We start from the raw sequence: 20,253 nt of genomic DNA on the forward strand, positions 1-20,253 counted from the left end.
CCTGCCGAAGACCTATTTCAAACTACAGACAACATTGGCCTGGAACTTCTGCGGCTGCTTGTTGACAATCAAATGCGCACTAACATGACTGAAAATTGCCCTCCAACCCTTTAACTATTTCAGGGCATCTCCATATTCACGTGGTAGGCCCCACTCATCCTGCAGGCATGCCATCCCATATGGCAAAGCAAAGGCTGCCATCTTGGAATTCCTCCCACAGACACTCCTAATCCCGATGACTCAGTCTTCCTTGCAGGTCTCACTATACATAGCAGGAACCGTGCAATCCCTGTCACAGCACGAAAACACATTCACACACACCACATAGAAAAAGACAACTGGGCCAGAATTCCTTCCGTGGATGCTCTCGCCGCAGGCTACTTGCCCTTGGTCGCCTGCCTTGCACCCCATAGCCAGGACCATACCCTCATTCCCCCCAGCTCATCTTTGGTTCTGTTATGTCCCTGTTCTGATGTCAATTATGTTGTGTGACAACGCTTTTCCTGAGGTGATGCAACACACAGGCCTACTCACTCCAGATAGAGACTGGGATCCCATGACAGACCAAAGTACGGAAGCCAAAGTTTAACCTGGTCAACCAATAAGTCTTATTGGGGTTACGTGCAGGACAAGGGGTGAGGGGTTACTTACAGAAGCAGAAATGACTCAAATACAGCTGATTTATTGCGGCTTGGATTTTGGAGTGACAGCCCACAAAGCTGAGAACCTGGAGCACACTGCACAGCAGCAGGCAGCCTAGCGGTTGCAGAGTGTCCTTTCTAGGTACCTCAGTGTAAGGATTTTTCCCGGCACAAGAGCATTTGGGCAGTCGGGAGCCAATGAATACTACAAAGTCAAACCAAGTAAAAAACTTCAAGAGATTTCCTGGGGAGAGCAGAATACTTGTTGCCTCTGAATGGGAAGAAATACGGAGGAGGTTTGGGCAGAAGGGAAGGCTTTTATAGGGTTTTTAGACTGTGCACAGAGAGCTTCGTGGGAAAGTATCCTACTACAGAAAACACTGATTGTCAATCCTGAGTCTGAGTCATGGGTGAAGGGATTTCCAAGTCTCAGAGCTCTGGGTCAAGCCAGTGTGTTTTTCCTTTGGCCTATGTCTTGGGATTGGAGTCAGGTCAGGGTCAGGGTGTTCTTTCCTTGGCCCAGGTGTTTGGGGTCAAGTGAGGGTCAGGGTGTTCTTTCCTAAGCCCTGGTCTCAGGGTCAAGTCAGGGTCAGGATGTTCTTTCCTTAGCCCAGGTGTTTAAGGGTCAAATCAGGGTCAGGGTGTTCTTTCCTTAGCCTTGGTCTCAGGGTCAAGTCAGGGTCAGGGTTCCTTCCTTAGCCCTGGCCTCAGGATCAGGGTGTTTTTTCCCTGGCCCTTTTACCCTACACTCAGTGGGTCTTAACCTCTTCAGGGCAGCTCGGCTGGCTTCTGTTTCTCTAAGGGTCTCAGAGTCCTCTTTCTAGCATGGCTTGCCTGAGGGACTCTGGTTTTATTGCTAACTTAGGCAGAAAGGGGCCTTGTGAATCTGGTCAGTTTCAGGGACTTCCTGAAGCTATTCTGAATTGTTTACCTTCTTGTCTAAGGAGCTCCAAGGTAGGATAGAATGTTTCAACCTCAAAGGAAACAGGTAACAACTAGGAAGTTTGGTGGGTATTTTATCTGTGAATACTTTTATGGGTTTACTGCACTTCGTTACTGAGGTAAAGGATAACAATCCATCCTACAGGTTCTGAGTGGTATTAAAAACTACTGTATCTATTACAAGGTTTGTGCCTTCAAAAATCAGGCTCTGATGGAAATAAATACATTTAATATGTAATCTTTAAGACAAGACTAAAAAATGGGCCCCAAATGTACATTCAACATCCAAATGCTCTGCCTACTTTAAAGTGGTTTCTACTGTTTCCATTTATTACGCGGAACACAGACTACTCGCTCCCCTATAAAAGTTTCCTTTTTATTTACATTGGATTTTTTTTTTGTAAATGTGTACAGTAGGTTTATTTATGGTTTTACACTGCTGTGAAAATGATCCATTAAGATGCTATATCAGGTCACTCTGCTGCTGCAAACTGTCTAGCAGCTTGCCTTCTTCCCTCCATCTCCACCGCATCCCCTGTGACTCCCCCTCACTCACCCGCAGCAGCCACACAGCTCCTGACAGCAATGCTTCTATCCAAAGAGCTGTCTCCATCTTCCCTGTCTCTGCCTTCATGTAGGCGAGACCTCCAGGACGACAATCTAAACTTGCACTTGCCGTCGTCCGGGTCCTCCCTGCTGCATTCTGTTTCAGTTTCTGCTTAGCACTTAATAAGACACCATAAGGTTGAATTGCTTTGTCTGTCTCCCCAACAACTGGCATGCTCTGGGAAGACAGTAAAGCTTTTGGCTTTTGAGTTCTCTATCCCCACAGGCTAAAAGAACAATCAGAAAAGAGTGACACTGCCTAAACATGATGGCATTTGGTGACCACACAAGACAGATTCTGGAAATCAACAGAACTGAAACACCGGTGTGCCTTCCCGACTAGCCGGCCAAAAGCAGGCTCGATTAAGTCAAACTACGTCGAGCTACCTATGATTGACAAGTAATGTTTTCTCTGATCATAAAGGTCATAGTACGAGTAGATAATGAGACTTTGCCCCTTGAGCCTACTAGGAATTGTTTTCTCACTCTTAAATAACAAGCAAACAGCACAGGCAAACGGACACCTTGCAACAATGATGAGTTTCGCAGCCGAGACAATCAAGGCGGCAGGTCATCAGGAGGGAAAGCACCAGGTTCCATCACGCTGGAAACTAGCTGCCCACAGTTTCCATGTGTGGGGTGAGGACCACTCACTACGGAAGCTACTTTCAACAACTTCAAAAGCATGCATTTTAGGTAGCACAAAAACCGTTTTCAATTATGCAGGCTTCTACAATGTTCTAGTTGAAATTAAGAAGTAGACACATTCACCTGATGGGCATGGACTTTTCAATTAACTTTTGTTACGATGCATGCCAATCAACATGTGCCATGGCAAGACAAGCAAGGCATTTTAACATGATTCCATTTTCTTCTGGTACTAATAAAAATACCCCAATGATGTTTCCTGTCCTAAGGAATTAGCTGAGGATGGTGGCGCATGCCTTTAATCCCAGCATCCAGGAGGCAAAGGCAGAGGCAGGCGGATCTCTGTGAGTTCAAGGCAGCCTGGACCATAAAGTCAAAAGCCCTTCGATCATTAATTTAATAATTTAAAGCCAAACCTTTAGTTAGCCACAAGGCCCAAACTTCAACTGTTTAAACAGGTTTAACAGGCTTCAATACAAGAACCTAAGCACCACAATGTAAGAAAAATCTTACAGTTTTATATAATTCTTATACTAGCAAAAGAACTTACTCTAAACATAATTGAACCCAAATAGGCGAGTTTAAAAAGTTTTACTATAGGTCCAACTTAACCTTACATTTATGGTATCTGTACATTTAGACCATGAATACTTACCAATATTTTAATAGGTTTCATATATTTTAACATATATTTGATTACTGTTTGTCGTTACTTGATTTTACTTTATTTATGTTTTTGTATGTGTGTGTGCACACATGTGGAGGTCACATGAGTCAGTTCTCCCGTTCCTCACTGTGGTGGTGGGGGGGCCCTCAGGCCACTGGCCTTTGTGGCAACTGCATTGACTTGCTGTGTCATCTCACTGGCCTTTGTGGCAACTGCATTGACTTTGCTGTGTCATCTCACTGGCCCTGGGCTACCATTTAAAAAAGTTATTTGGTTAATTATGGCACGAAGAAAACTATTTCAGGCCAATATTTGAAGCAGCTGTTCCAATCAATACTCTCTCATCATACTCCCTGGCAGCAAACAGAGGCATGCAGGCAATTCTGCAGAGCGGATTCAAGACAGTCACTGAATCTGTCACTGAGGAAGCCGTGGGGAGCAAGCCAGTCACCAGCAAGCCTCCAAGGCCTCTGTGTCAGCTCCTGCCTCCAGGTTCCTGCCCTGTTGAAGTTCCTGTCCTGACTTCCTTCCCTGAGATGTATGGAAGTGTAAGCAGAATAAACCCTTTCCTCGCCAAGGGGCTTTGGTCAGCCGCAATGACCCTAACAAGGACAGTATCAGTCACTGCCAACGGTGCTAAGTCAAACACTGTCTCATCTAACAGGAAGATAGAGAGCAAGCAATTGTAAGGAGAAGGCTCAGTTAATTCGAGTAGCTTGTAGATAAGAGGTAAAGCCAGGATTTCAACTCAGGCCAGTTTGGTTTTGTGATGCAAGTCACAGACACCACAAATAAATCCTCTGTATTGTCCCACCGCCCAAATCCCCCATTTCATCAGAGACTGACAACCTACTCACAAGCCACTGTATTCTGCACCAAGAACTATGTCACAGACACAAACACACATCCAAGTCCTTGAAGATCCCTCATTCTTAGGGTACTCTAGCCTCCAACAGTTCTGACCCGCAAAGTTAGTGAATGTATTGCTTCTGTTACTACCAGGGAACACATTCTCTGGATTTTCCTTACTGGAATGAAGCTGGTTAAAACGTTTGCAGGAAAATCTCCAAGAATTTTTATAAGTATGAAAAAAAGAAAAGGAAGAAAAATCCTGAAAAAAAGAAGTTGATATTTTAAAATACATCTTGACCCAGTAAGAACTACGGGGCCTTTCATTTTGTTGCAGTCAGCAAAACTAAAAACCCGTAAGACACCAACAGTAGTCCAGGGCATGTGTCTTGAAGAGGTTCCATGTGCGGTGAGTCAACTTCCAAACTCACCCTTTACACTGAAAGGCTTCCTCTAACCTGGATATGTCAGAAGAAATCGCTTTGAAAACCGGCACCCTACCATGAGAGGAAAATCAAATCCAAGAGAGATTTTACTAATCATTTACCTGAAAACTATTTCCTGCGAGAAGAATCATCTTTGTTTCCAATACACCGTTCTGTTTTACAGCTCAAACTCAAGAAACTGCTGTCTCTAGCCCTGCGCCATCTAGATGTTGGCAGATCTGAAAGGAGAGCTGGTTTACACAATAAGCAAGGGGCCAGGAGGACAGCGGAGGAGCCAGGAACTGTCAGCAGTACAAACTTCACAGGCTCAAACTTGAAAGGAATTAGCAAGCACAGAGTAAGTGGGGTCGGGACAACCGTTAAAAGTACAAGAAAAGGAGGAGAGGAGGATGCTCGGGGACGGTCCCCCCCCCCCCACACACACAGTCAACCACAGAGTACGAAGGAAACCAAGAAATACAGCATAAAGAAAGGTAAAAAGCCAAGAGGCAAAATGTAGTTAAAGGGAAACAGAATAATTTAAGTTAGAAAAGCTAAGGCCACACATTCGTAAGCATAGGGAAAGAAAAAAAAAGTACAATACAGAAACGCTGGTGATGTGTGGAACAAGTCCCGATTCAGAAGGATATGCAATTGAGTCACAGTGACCGGTAAAATGCCAAGAGGCTGGCAGTATCCGCAGCATCTTCTTCTCTGCCAGTACACTGAGGACAACACACTCTGCTTCCTTGGTCACTTCTCACAGGGCTCCAGTGGTATATGGGGTAGTCTCAGATTCGATAGCAGGAAACGCAAGAACAGGTTGATGAAGAGTCTATATGAAGCACTTGGGCTTACTGTAACTTTCAGGCCCCTTAAGGCCAGCATTCTCCATACACCTCAATTAAACGTGGTTGTGATGTGGTTATCCCACATGTCCGCACAGGTCAAAGGGAAATATGGGGGATGCCCCCATCCCCGTATATATAAAGGTTTTGCATCTATGGATGTAGTCAAGTTGGACGGAAAATATTTAGTGGGGGTGTCTATTTCCTGAGAGCATACAGATTGTCCTGACCCCTGATACAGTTTAGAGTACTGACATCAGTATGATATAATGATATATAATATGAATAATGGCATAATAACTATGACATTACCCTCTAAACTGTATCATACACAGCTATCTCCATGCCGCTTACAGTGTATTGGGTACATTCTAGAGTGATTTAAAATATACTAAGAATGAAGTGAGCTCTGTGGATAATTCATGTAAGAACCTAGAACGAAAGAGAGTTTCCCTTCCAGGAATTCAGTTTTCTCTGACCGACTATGGTCTAAAAATAATAGCTGGAGAAGTCGAGACGGGAAAGTCCTAAATCTTAAACTACACACAGCGGAAAACCATGAAGAATTCGCCGTTGATTTCCATGAGGGGAAGCATGTTTTTGTCCCGCGTGTCCACTCTGCATAGGTTACCTGTGCCCTCGTCAGGAAACCACGTGGTATCAGGCCACTGTCATAGTATCACACTGTTTACTTAATAATGGCCCTTTGTACATCAAAGGATCCATGAGGAGCCTCCTTTGGTGAAAATGTACAAGGTCCTTACTTAGAAGAAAAAACTCATACAGAGGTTGCTACAGTAGTGGTCTTGGGGAAAAACAAATCTACCCAGGAAATTAAGAAATTTGTGTTGGTTTTGCTGTAATACTTCAAACTGCAGACGTCATAGATACAAGAAATGCTTATTTTAGAGAGGAAGGGTACCACACTGCTGTGTACAGGGGAAGCCAGACACAGAAACCAAAATTAACGCAGAGTGATCCACTGGGGGTTGGGACAAATCCACTGAGAGAAGGGGACTTGTATTTGTTCCTTACAGTTTGGGTATAAAAATTAAGTTTGAATAACGATCCACATTTGACATCAAAGTAACCAAGGCAAAGAGCGGCCGTGCTAGTAAGTGGCTAACAGGGTAAGGAAGGGACGTCCTGTGCTCATCAGATGGAATCTCGGTCATACGTGTCTTTCAACATGTGCCAGAGGGCTGCTTTGCACATTGCATAGAAGAAACTTAGACACACCCGTGGGCGTGACAACTGAGGCACACACTTTCATGGAGCTCCCAAGGAAGGATGGCCCCTTGACAGGATAAAGTTATGCTTCGGGGAAAGAATGTCTTAGAAGTGAACAGTTTTTGTTTTTGTTTTGTTATTTAAAAAAAAAAGAGGCCTCACGTACTGTATCTTCAAAGACATTGCTTAAAAACAATTTCTATTCTGAATTTTTAAGAGGGGTTTTCCACTTAATGCTTTAGTTCAATACTGAGTTTCCCTTTAATAAAGGCATCCAGTTCGAGGCTCATCGTACACTCCTTTATTATCCTGAGGTAATGATAAATTTTCATAAATGAGGACTTGAAAGTGGAACAATTCTCTTTACCTCTATACTTGAATGCTTCTATCTTTAAATGTGCAATCATAGTAGTTAATTTTTATCTTTGATTAATAAAAATAATTCCAAAATCCTTAAAACTCCAAGATGTCTAAGCATATAATTTCCCCAAGTAAAAATTCTAAAAATTTTTCAGAGCAAAATATCTCAGAACGAACATTTCCCATATTCTGGGAAACAAAGCAATATTCACCCTGTCCTCAGTATTCATACTGCTTGGGAAACTGATTAAAATAATTTATTAAACTGGTATTTGCTGTTTCACATGAGTGTAGACCATGAATATTCAGTTAGTGAACACATAGTTTAACAGCTCATTATTCACTGTAACCTTAACAGACACGTTAGATTACCAATTATATTTATGTAGTCTTCCATGATCTATTTCTGTTCCAAGCAAGAGAGCCAGCAATGTTGTTTAAAGGAGACACACTAGACAGAAGCAGGACAAAACAGGCCACTAAGAAGAAAACCTTTTCACCAGGAAGACTCATTTGTTAAAGGCTTCTTCCAGCTCTTGGGCTTTAGAGAGGGAAATGGATCACGAGGGATTTAACTTCATGAATGGATTAAACCTCTGATGAATTCACAACTGAATGGGTGATTAGGAGGGTGGGCCTGGCGAGAAGATGTAGTTTGCTAGGGCTGTGGCTTCCAAGGGTACATCTTTCCATTCCCACCCCCACCCAACCCCCACCTTACACCTGCTACCTCTCCCTGAAGATGGGAGCGGTTTTGCTCCATCACATCCAGGCCATCAGAACCTACTGCATCGCGCCTCCTAACAGCCCAAGAAATACTGGGACTGGATAGGATGAGAGTTTAACAACAGATCAAAGGTAAAGAAAATAAAAGAGTAAAGTATAATAGTCTCATGTTCCTATCGCTATATGTAATTTATTTTAAAAATGGAGCAACGAGACAAAGTGCAATACCTTTTTGATGTGTTTCTCCCAAATGTTAGAATAATGGATCCTGAGAACAGAGTTCTGCAATAGCTCGCAATCCACACACTTCTGAAAGAAAGAAGGAAAGATAACGTGTTACCCTGAGTAACGGAATGATTTCAATAATGTGTCTGAAAATGGCGTATTAGTTATGGACTAAAACACGCTATCTCAAGAAAACAGCACATAAATGTATTATTGTGAGAGATTCTTGCGCACGCATGCTTTACTCGAGTGTGGCTGCCGACTGCATCTACTTAAACTACCTGTAGCATAGAATTACTTGCACAAAGACACCACCTGTCTTCACACTAACAGGACACCATCCCCGGCTCTCCAAGGTGTGAGAATTTAATGTTGAGGGTACAGAGGAGTTTGGACCATGGGAGGGTTTCTGGGAGAAAGCACAAGGGAAGGATTCGGCATTCACTGAAGAGTTTGAAACACCTTGCTGCTCCTCTCCCAGGAGGTACGTTCACATCAGAATCAGAGCCATCCCCAATTCAGAATGACAGTGCCGTGGGAACGGTTGCAGGTGTGTCCAAACTTTCGAAATCCCAACTCAACAAGGCCAAGTTCAAGAACTGCAGGACTGCGGCTCTTTCTCTCCACCCCACCCCTTTCTCTTCCTCTCTGGGTTTCAAGTAGTTAAGATTATGTGTTGGGCCCTATTCATAGCTATCTTGGGGTACAGGCAGCCCAAGGGCTTCAAGCTGGACATGCTTGGCTGCCAGAAGCTTTGGCCAGCAGAGACTTGACCTCCACTACAGACCAGTCAATAGCTTTGTAAACGGTATGCTGATCAATGGGCCAGCAAACACTGCAGTCGGCCAGAGGCAGGGAAGGTACAGTAGACACACCCTGATCTCACTACAGACCTGTTCCACTGGGACTTTATACTGGTGACCTCTTCAGTGTCTGATCCATAGCTCCAGGATCACAGCTGCACTAAACAGAAATCCATCAACCAGAATTCAAACCTACCGAAAGGAAGCAGCTAGTCCATCTTTATTTGCCCTGATCTCTCAGCTTACTTAGAATCGTACACAGACACCAAATTTCTTTTTTTTTAATTGTTCATTTTTTCCGTTTATTTATTTATTAAAGATTTCTGTCTCTTCCCCGCCACCGCCTCCCATTTCCCTCCCCCTCCCCCAGTCAAGTCCCCCTCCCTCATCAGCCCAAAGAGCGATCAGGGTTCCCTGCCCTGTGGAAAGTCCAAGGACCACCCACCTCCATCCAGGTCTAGTAAGGTGAGCATCCAAATTGCCTAGGACACCAAATTTCTTAATGCGATGCTTTCCCACGCTCACCAAGCCAGCTCCAACCACTACATCTCCCATCTACCCATTGACACTCACAGTCAGTTCTCTCAGTACAGCCTCCAGCGTCTCTCCACCCCACAATCGGTCTGCCCACGTGGTGGGACTCCAATTCCTACCGTCTCAAAGTCCGGTGCCACCTGCTCTGCGAACTGGCACGTCACAAGTCCTGTAAGGACATCCACAAGCCAGCCCCGAGCCACCTGCTGTTAGCAGCCAGGATGTCAGCCTGCACGTGTTACTCAAAGACACCTAGATTTAGGACTCTGAGTACAATGTCCCATGCCGTTTACAAGGAGACACAACGTATCTCCTTTAAAAGAGTTTATTTCTAGAGAAAAATAAACAGTCAAACAAACCAAATTAAAAAAACCAACCAACCAACAACAAAAACTTAACGAAGACATCCAGCTAATTAGAGAACAGAAGAAAAATAAACCATTATGATTTTTTATTATGACACTAGCTTTTCTTTCACCAGCTAAATAAAAACAGTGTCGTATCATTTTATGTAATAAAATTTAACCTTCTTCTGACCTTCCTCATAAGGCCAGCAAACCTCTCTACCCGGTAAGGATCCGTCTGAACTATGTAAGATGATAAGCAATACCTTAATTGCATTCATTTACATGACTTTGAAACTATTCTGGGCTGAAGTCATGACTGCAAGGTCACAGAATACAGAACGTAGAACGTATGCAATTCACCTCGGAGAGAAGATCCACTTAAAGCTGCGTGGAAGCACCTTTTCCATCCCTCACTAGGAGACATCAAATGCTTAATGCAATCAACAGGTGCCGACATCTGTGCACACACACATAAAGTCACCAATTTGATAAACATAAACCAAACAGTAAGAATGTTTGAATAAGTCTACCACATACCATAGCTTTCTTAGTAAAATTCGCCTACCTATACTGAGGCAAAGAATAATTCCATATACTTCAGCGGCATTTAAAAAACCAAAACACATAATACTTTCTACCACCCCACAAACATTCAGAAACTAAATACAATCTATAAAGGCTATAGTTTTAGGGAAAAATTGAAAACAAAGGATGTTATGTATACTAAAATACTAACTCTGTAATATATAAAAAACACCCTTCGCTTATAATCGTTTTCCTAATTGACACATTAACAAGACAACTTCCTCACCCAAAGCTCCGGGAAGATTATGGAAGAGCGCCCGAAGGATTATAAAAGACAGAGGACCAGAAGTCTCCTGGGAGACTGGACCTGACAAAAAGGTCAGGGAAGCTTTACCAAAAATCCGAAACGAAGGATGAACCCACCAGTGAACACGCTAACAAGAAAGAGGGGACCTTTCCAGGGCCCCGCCCCTCGACAAACAACTACAGATAACTAAGAAATGCTAGAGCGGGAAAGATCGTCTTCCCGGGGCGAGTCTCCGAATTGGTTATCCCATACCAAGTGGTCGGGTCTGAAATTTCATCCATACAAGCAACAGTAAAGCAATTCGGCAGGCTGTTTTTACATATTTTTTTTCATTTTTAAACATAAGAATGATAACAACCATAGAAAGAGGCCATGAATTGGAATGGGAGCTAGAAGCGGTTCCATGGAAGGGGCTAGGAAAATTGATGAAGCTTTATTTTTAAGACTTTCTTTCTTCCTTGAAAAAGGATCTATGAGGCAAGGACTGTAGCTCAGTGGTGAGTGCTTACATAACGCACACAAGACCTTTCCATCCCCATTTCAAAAAAGAAAAAAAAAGAAGCCAAGAGTTTCTGTTTCATTTTTAATAAGTGGAACAAGCACACGTTCGCTAACTGACTAGAGGATGTGCTTCCCATGTCTCAAGTCCAAGTACCAGACATTAGTAAAAGAAGGGAAATACCATAGGGGGAAAGAAAACCACGACTATACATGACAAGGCGCGAGGAGTGTGCTCTTCAATATCCCAGAACATATCAAAACACACTAAAACACCAGCCACACAAAAGTTCCTCAACCGTCATAAAATGTAATTCTAAAATAAATCAGCGGTCACAGCATTTGAATTCACTTCAAGAAAGACACTATAAAGATAGGTTGTAAGCTACTTAAAAAATACATATACTAGCACCATTACTTATAAACAAAATATACATATACTAGCACCAATACATATAAATAAAAATACATAGACTAGCACCAATACATATAAATAAAAATACATACACCAACACCGATACATATAAATAAAAAATACATACACTAGCACCAATACATATAAATAAAAATACATATACTAGCACCATTACTTATAAACAAAATATACATATACTAGCACCAATTCATATAAATAAAAATACATAGACTAGCACCAATACATATAAATAAAAATACATACACCAACACCAATACATATAAATAAAAATACATAGACTAGCACCAATACATATAAATAAAAATACATACACCAACACCGATACATATAAATAAAAAATACATACACTAGCACCAATACATATAAATAAAAAATACATACACTAGCACCAATACATATAAATAAAAATACATAGACTAGCACTAATACATATAAATAAAAATACATACACTAGCACCAACACATATAAATAAAAATACATACACCAGCACCAGTGCAGAGCATCAAGCCCTTGGTTGGGTTTTAAACAAATCACAGAAAAACCTCTCAAGATGCTTCTGTCTGTTAAGCTTGGGAAATATCCCATATTTAATTCACTACCCAAGCACTTTTATATGATATCACCCAAGCCAACCTTTTGCAATTTAAAAGTGACTTAGGGAGAGAAAACAATGACATTACAAAATCCGTGTGACTTCACCTTCTCTCTCTGCCTTGAAGGGCCAGACTTTAAATGTGTCATAGGCCCAGCCCACTTCATCCACCACTTCTCAACAAAGAACACGGGGTGAATGTGGACTTATTATGACATTTATAAATATACCCCAACAGCGTGCGATCACACGTTGTGATTTTTCTGTGTGCATGCGGGTGCAGGTCAGAGGTTGATGATGGTGTCTTCCTCTGTTACTCTGCACAGTATTTTTTGAGTCTCTCCCTGACCACGAGCTCACCCACCCAGCAAGTCTAACTGGTCTCGCATCCCAGGTGTCCCCACTGCGGATCCCAGGCTCTAACTAAGTCCTCAAGCTTACACAGAAAGAGCTCCATCGACTGAGCCTTCTTCTCCCTGACCCACACCTTACCCTTTTGAAAATAACAAATGAGAAGGCTTCATTTGTATCTATAAATTAATTAACTCTGGAACGTAGTGTTGAGATGCAGTTCAAGGTCAGAGAACTTGTAGCTTGGCCAAAGGGACTTCTGGTTTGTAGTCTTTGATCAGAAAGAGTGTGAGGCTGACTAGAAACGTCCAACACAGATTCCAATGCTCTCGGTTACATTTTCTTTGCACTAACACCTTGGATGGAATATTAGCTTCTAACAGAAAGGCCATCTTGTTTCTCTGCACGCTTCCTATGTCCCATTTCAGGAAACAGTGATTTAAGCTCCTTAGCACGTCAGCTGTCAATTATGATGACATTATCCTAAGTTCTAAAACATCCACAAAAAGGTCAGGATTTTTCCATTCCTTGGATATTAGAAGACGTAGAGGCCAAGTTTTATAATCACAATTTCATCACTGTTTATTGTTAAATATTGTTATAATCTTGAATTAAAATTCAAGTATATTAACAGTATCACACAGCTTTCTGGAAAAAAAATCAAAGAAAATAAAACATAATCCGAGATCAAGGTGCTTTCCTGGTATTGGAGCGTATTTGGAAATGTAATTTAAGTTTGCGTTCCTCCCCCATGCACTTTGTGAAGAAGCATTCACTGAAGTGGGCTGGGTCTACCACTTAGTTAAAGAGCTGACCTTTCTCTGCACACAGAGAAGGTGAAGGCTCCCGGCTTCTCTATCTCCCTCTCAGAGGGCTGAAGAAACTCCACCCACGAAGCATGCGTGCATATAGTTCATACATTTTCCTCTTCCTTTTCTGTTGCTCAAGACGTTTCAACAACACAAAGATCTTTCTTTCTTGAAGTCTTTCCCCCTTGAGCAGTCAGGGACTCAATCCCAGCATGCCTCTGATTCGCAAAGTGGTCAATACAGACCACTCCCCTTCATTTGGCTCCACAATCCAGGAGACAGCATTTTTCTGCTTTCTTTACACCACTGAAGCAAACTCAGATGACTCCTGCATATAAGTTACATATCCATAGCTAAGTCAGAGCTACCATGCGACACCAGCTGTTGTAATGTCACCTAGAAGGCCTAGCTTATTAGGATTGAACCATAGAACTATCTAGTCTTGAATCTGGTTACTCTGCCTAGCCCTGCATAGCTTGGCCATGAAATTCCAATCAAGCCCAAAGTGCAGGCTCCTCCCTAGCTCCTCATGGGGTCTCTTGGCAACACCACGCCCTGGCTTGACGTGCACTGGGAAACTTTGGTACAATAATTTCATTTTCCTGAGCCTCTGCATGGTCAGTGACCGTACATTCCCGATGCAGACTCGTGTGTGTGCACGAGGTGCCCACTTGTATGGACGCCTTTCACATTTTCCCCTTCCTTTCCACCTGGTAAAATGCATGTATATAATGATGGGGTAAACCATCTACGCGCTTGAAAAGGAGGTGCCTAAATAAAGGTGCCTGTCAAGCCTATAAGCAAAAGGAGATCGTGGACTGTCGGTGTTCCTCAGGTAACACAAGAGAAGGCTGACAGAGACGGCAGAGGAGAGCTTAAAGGCGCTCCAGACAACGAAAAGCACCTGCTACAGACTATGTTAGCACGGCTTCCTCTAGGAAATATTTCCCCTTCGTACCTCACCTGTTCACCCGCCCATTTCGCAGGCAACTCCATAAACAGCAGTTATCCCCATTATAAAACAGTTGACGGTTAAAACAATGAGCCAACCAAGAAAGTACAATATTCCATAACTGACATTTACAGCACCGGCCTTGGACTTCTAATCTTTACCAGACGGGCACACAAATCAATCCATCGGCTCATAAAGGTGTGCTTTTTTAACCTCTAAAGCAGATGGGATTGGCCAGAAGTGTCTGGCATGTCAAACTGCTAATCACCGCTGCCCTTTGCACAAAATAACCCACTTAAGTTGAGGCATGGTTGCACTGTAACCGACATTAGTCTGTGGGAAACCCATTTAACTGTCACACACCCCTGCCACGCCGGCTCTCCCTTAATTAAGCCTAATGCCTTATGCTTTGACCTTTTGTTCTAGCCTATTAACCCTATCCAGTACAAGTTCAATTATGTTAAACTAAAAACTTTGCTGTAACATATTAAATGCCAAGCTCCAAAAATCACAAGGGGCATCAGCCTAGCTTTAGGTTCTATGCACCTTGATATTCAATGCATTAAAAAAAAAAAAAGGAGAAGAAATAAAGAATCCGACTGGCTTCCGAAGTCATGCTGATTTTACAGAGTCGAGAAGAACCACATTACCTTTCTCGCCCAAGCTCCTTATTTTATAAAAGGAACAAGGCAGAAAACATTAAATGACTCACCCATTTCATAGCCTCGTCATGGCTATCAAACACCATGGTGCCTAAGATGAACAGCTAAACTACCCTGCACACCGTTAAGAATACTATTTTATTTCTCAGGATCCTTTAGGATACATTAAAAAAAAATCCTGAAACAAAATAAAGCATGACTTCAGTATAGTTTAGAAGTGATTTCTTCCTTTCTCCTCCAAGACACCAACACTTCCTCTTCTAGGTTCACTTCCTTTTCCTCTTCAGCAATCCCAGTGCTCTGGTCACCAAGGACTGTCAAGGACTGCAACGCCCCCAAGGCGATACGTGCAAAGGTAACTATTCTCTGATGTTTCATTGACAAGCTCAACTGAGCCAATAATTTGAGCTACAGCACGCAACATCACAAGACAAAGTTATCGCCCATATATATTTCTGACTAGATCTTTTCGACGCAGACATAAATATGGGTTTCTGTTCAGAGACAAGAATTACAAAAAACAGAAACAAAAATTTTTTTAAACTTCACAGTAAAATAAAATCGAGCCCAGTCCAAATTGGCAAGCTAGATTTATCACCCAGTAATCTACGTTACTAATTCTCATTCCGTATACTTCACACCACGACAAAAACGCGGTATGGCTTTCGCCGGAACATAACAACGACAACATTAAAGACATGTAATTTAAAATGTCTATAGCTGGGAAGATGACTCGATGGTGAAGATGGACTACTGCTCCTGCAGAGGACCCAAGTTCTGCTCCTAGCACCCCATCATATGCTTACAAGCCAGGGCAATTCCTTCTCCAGGGGATTTGATGCCCTCTGACCTCCACCTTCATGCATGGTACGTATAAACTCACACAGACACACATGTATAGACATAAATAAAAATAAACGAATACATGTTACCTTTCAAAGGGCTAACACCAAGATATTACCATTTTGTTCATGGCCGAAAGGACCAAGTTTTAAACTCATTTCTATATTAAGTAACATTCTTAACTACTTTAGGTTGAACTTCACAGGTTGAAGGTTACCTACCATGCAATAGAACATGTAAGTTTGCAAAAGCAGTATCATTCAGACTTGTGCAAAACAACTAACCATTCTAATATTAAGGGTGGGAGTTGTACAAAAAGTAAAAACAAAGTCAGCGAATGTATTCATGCTAGTAGAACAAGTTCCTCAAAGAAAGAATTCCTGGGCATCATTGGGTGGGATATACAAGAACGAATAAAATGGGAAACTTATGGATGAACAGCTGGTCAAACTCAAGAAACACCTGACTTCACTGCCAGGTGTCGGTGATGTTGTGCTCACTAAAAACTTTGTCTTGGGCTGGTGAGGTGGCTTCACAGGTAAAATCAAGTGGTACCAAGCCGGAAGCCCTGAGTTGAATCCCTAGAGCTCAGGAAGTGAAAGAAAACCAAGTGTGCCCTGTTGTGTTGGCACCCCACAAACACACGCACAAATCAGTGTGATAATAACAGTGTTTTAATCATCCGTACATGCCTAGATAATGTTCACGTTTCACCTTGCATTTAAAACTAAGCCTCTCAGCCGCGAGACATTGCTGAGCTCCATTTCCACACACTTTTGCTTTCTGCCTCCCATCACAATGGTTATCCATCAACACGATGCCACTATAACAGGACTCGCGGCCAGAGAAGAGCAGACCTTCTCTTACGCCCCACAAAGGCAAGTGTCACGTTACCGTCATCCTACAACATCACCAATCATCCTGGATATGTTAACTTCGTAGGGTATTAAAACCCAAAACTATCCAAGTGCAGTGGCCCATGCTTTTAATCCCTGTACTCAGCAGACAGAGGCAGGCAGATCTCTGAGTTCAAGGACAGCCTGGTGAACACCAGTAGTTCCAGGACAGCCAGGGCTACACAAGAAAACTCTACCTCAAAATGGGGGGGGGGGGGGACAGAACTCTAGGGAAGTACTGACCCAGTGACCACATTCCTACCCTCAAACTAAGTCTATACAGAAATTTGTTATTTTTGCTTTGTTTCAGACAAGTACGCTCTCACACACTCTCTCCTCCTCCTCCTTCTCCTCCTCCTCCTCTCTACCCTTCCATAACCTTGGGGAATACTCTCTGTAGACCACACTAGCCTAGAACTCACAGAAGTCTGCCCGCCTCCACTTCCCTCGGATCACCACATCTGGCTAGGCATAAACCTGTAAGATGTGTTTTAAGGATGTGTCCATCTTCCTAAGCAGTCGAATCCACATGATCACACATGCCCAAGTAGTCCATCCTTTTGGTTACCAGAAGCTAAGGAAAACTACTTAAAGAGCTCAGAAATACTGTTTCACTTCTTTAAAAATAAATAAGGAAGAAAGAAATTAAATGTTGTCTACAGATTTTGCTAAACATATTTTCTAATCTAATTTGTATAATTTGAAGACAGTATTTATTATAAAACACACTCTCATTTCAAGTGTCAATTAATTATAATGTCACCAACAGTACTGTTCACTTTTCTCTCTGAAAATTAATAGAACTGAAAGAAGATATATTTTAAGCATGCACTATTATTCCTTTTAGAAGTGCTAATTTAAATAGACCAAAGAAATGCAGAACACAATGAATCGAAAGTTCCACATAACAACTAGCAGCAGTCATGAACAAAAGATTGAGATTGGCCCAGTTCTAGTCAACAATATTCATGGACTGGACAGTCAGTCTCCTTTGAGGCAAGCCCTGGGGCGCGAACTCTCAACAATGAGCAAGTTCTTCTGCATGGAGCTCACAGTCCACTGAGAAAACACACCAGACAAATGGGGCTATTGGGGTCAGTGAATATAACCGCGAGGGAAAGATCATGCTTGCGGGGGTACAGGTAGCTCCTGAACTCTCTTGTCCACTGTCACCATAAACAAGACTGTTCCAATCTGCCTTCCAGGCTGAGGCACTCGGTCAGCTTGCGGCCTGTTACAGGGGGCTACAGTTAGCTATGCTCTCTTCCTCACTTCTAGGGGTGCAGAGTAAGGTATCCTTGGCTCAAAGCACATAAAACCACAGGTGCTGTGCTCTCGATTGTATAAAAAGACCCCAAACAGCTCCTTTGATAGTTTTAGAGCATTGGTCATCATAAGAAGAGTTGGTGGGGAGTACCCTGGTCACACCAGTCAACTAAAGGTGCCTGGTTCTGCTAAGTCTGCATATAGAAAGCTCCCCTGTTGCTTTTCAAAATTATTTTTTATTTCACGTTTTTTAGGTTATGATTACATCATTTCTTCCTTCCCTTTCCTCAACCCAACTCCTTCCACATATCCTGCCTTGCCCTCTTCCAAACTTCATAGTCTCTTTTTCTTTAATGGTTGTTATTGGTGGTGGTGATGGCACGCGCGCGTGCGTGTGTGCGTGCGTGCGTGCGTGTGTGTGTTCTTAAATACATACATACAACCTGCTCAGTCCATATAATGGTACCTGAATGCACGTCTTCAGAGCTGACTATTTGGTATAGGTTAGTCAATGGGTGTGCTCTTCCCTGGGGAAGACTAGTTCTTCAACTCTCAGCACCCCTTGGCTGTCTAGGGGAACCTGAAACCACCACTTTACTAAACCAGCATAATCCCTAACTAGATCCTAAATCCGTGTCCTTATACCCACAGATAAGCGTAGTGCCTCCCTCTCATCAAGGGAACTTCTCTTTGTAGCAGACAAAGACAAGCACACAAAATCACAACTGATCAAAATGTAGAGTTCTTATATCAGAGGCTTGAGGAACATTCTGGAAGATGGGGTAGAAAGACTGTACGAGCCAGAGGAGGGAGTTTGCCTTGAGATTATGTCTTCTAGAAACGTCAGAGAAACTGCCCCTGAACTCTCACCAACAGGACTTCCTAAGGAAGACTTGAAAAAGGATGATACCCATAGACACACTAATGTAGAAGGAAGAAAGCCCAGGAAACCTCAGCAATGTGGCTGTTGAAGCAGAACTGAAAAGTGTATGAAGACTCAAAACAAAGCATTTGCATGAACACGCACATACCTGTACTACAAAATGGCTGAGAAGTTATATTCAAATCATAGAGTGAATCCTAAGGTTACTCTGAGGACCACAAGGAAATGGAGTGCCAAGACCACAGAGAGGTAGTTGTGCATGCTCACCTCTCAAGACACAACACCGAGTAAGGATTACTCATCTTACCTTGGCCTTAAGGTGTCCTTTACTGCTGCATCCATTGCTCCTCTCTCTCTCTGTCTCTCTGTCTCTCTCTCTCTCTGTCTCTCTGTCTCTCTCTCTCTCTGTCTCTCTCTCTCTGTCTCTCTGTCTCTCTCTCTCTTTCTCTCTCTCTCTCTCCCCTCCCCTCTCTTTCCATCCTAAACTTCATCAAGAAAACAAAAACAGAAACAGAAAAGTTGGAAGAAAATCATGACATGACTTCACATCCTGGATCTATCCAACCTCCAGCCAGGTAATTTTTATAGTTAACTTTAATTTTTACAGGCTCAGTTTCCTCCCCTTGGGAATTTTGAAGTTAACAATGACACAACACAACGTACTGAGTGATTTAGTAATCGTTTGCCCAAATGTACAGCTCCCTGGAGTGGGTAGATGAGAAATTCCAAAATTAAAGGGAAACAATATTAAACAGCAAGGATTAGGAGAGAAGGAAATCATGCGCAAGTCCCAAGCGTACTTATACTAAGGAGGAAGCAGGATGAAAGACCCCCTAGACCGAGTGCTTAATTTCACACCATCTATGGCTTTCTCTCAGGTCCTCTTGCACCCCGAAAATACACCACGATATTATTTCAATTTGTGGAGATTCAAAATTCAGCAGAGAAACCACGACACTGATTCACACGGGAGTGGGGGTAAACTCCTCTGTGGCAGAGCTATTCTCTACCGTGGGTTCTGCCTCAGTGATACAAAGCAAGGAGACACTAAGAAAGTACCAGATGGTCAATTCAAAACTCTCGGTCCACCCTTATGCTTGCTAGCACATAGATTCGGTCTCTTTCATTGAACTCAGTATAGTCATGGAAGGGTTGGACAAAATATACCAATACATAATCTGAACCAGAAGATCTCCTCCCCAGACTGTTCACTTTGAGAGTTCGTCTCCTACTTAGCCAGAATAAAATATCTAGTCTCTTAATAAAAGAAGCAAAACATTCTTTTGCAGCTTTTATGGGAATCCTTTGTTGCCCAACATTTCCTTGGCAATCCAACATTCAAAGCACACCAGAAAATATTATGTATATTCACTTTATAGCT

At 42.6% G+C, this 20,253-nt stretch overlaps 1 protein-coding gene across 6 annotated transcripts in view; it reads right to left on the bottom strand.

Annotated features, from left to right (window-relative positions):
- The window catches only part of Nrip1 (nuclear receptor interacting protein 1), an 85,461-nt gene that overhangs the window by 57,027 nt on the left and 8,181 nt on the right, over positions 1-20,253 (bottom strand). For 5 of the 6 annotated variants that reach the window (XR_012908936.1, XM_075956942.1, XM_075956733.1 and 2 more), the window contains exon 2: positions 8,171-8,251. The gene's annotated coding sequence lies outside the window, so the exon portion shown is untranslated. The remainder of the gene's footprint in view (positions 1-8,170; positions 8,252-20,253) is intronic. The other variant, XM_075956906.1, reaches the window with a different exon arrangement.

Source organism: Microtus pennsylvanicus, chromosome 1, assembly GCF_037038515.1.
Source record: "Microtus pennsylvanicus isolate mMicPen1 chromosome 1, mMicPen1.hap1, whole genome shotgun sequence".
NCBI lineage: Eukaryota > Metazoa > Chordata > Mammalia > Rodentia > Cricetidae > Microtus > Microtus pennsylvanicus.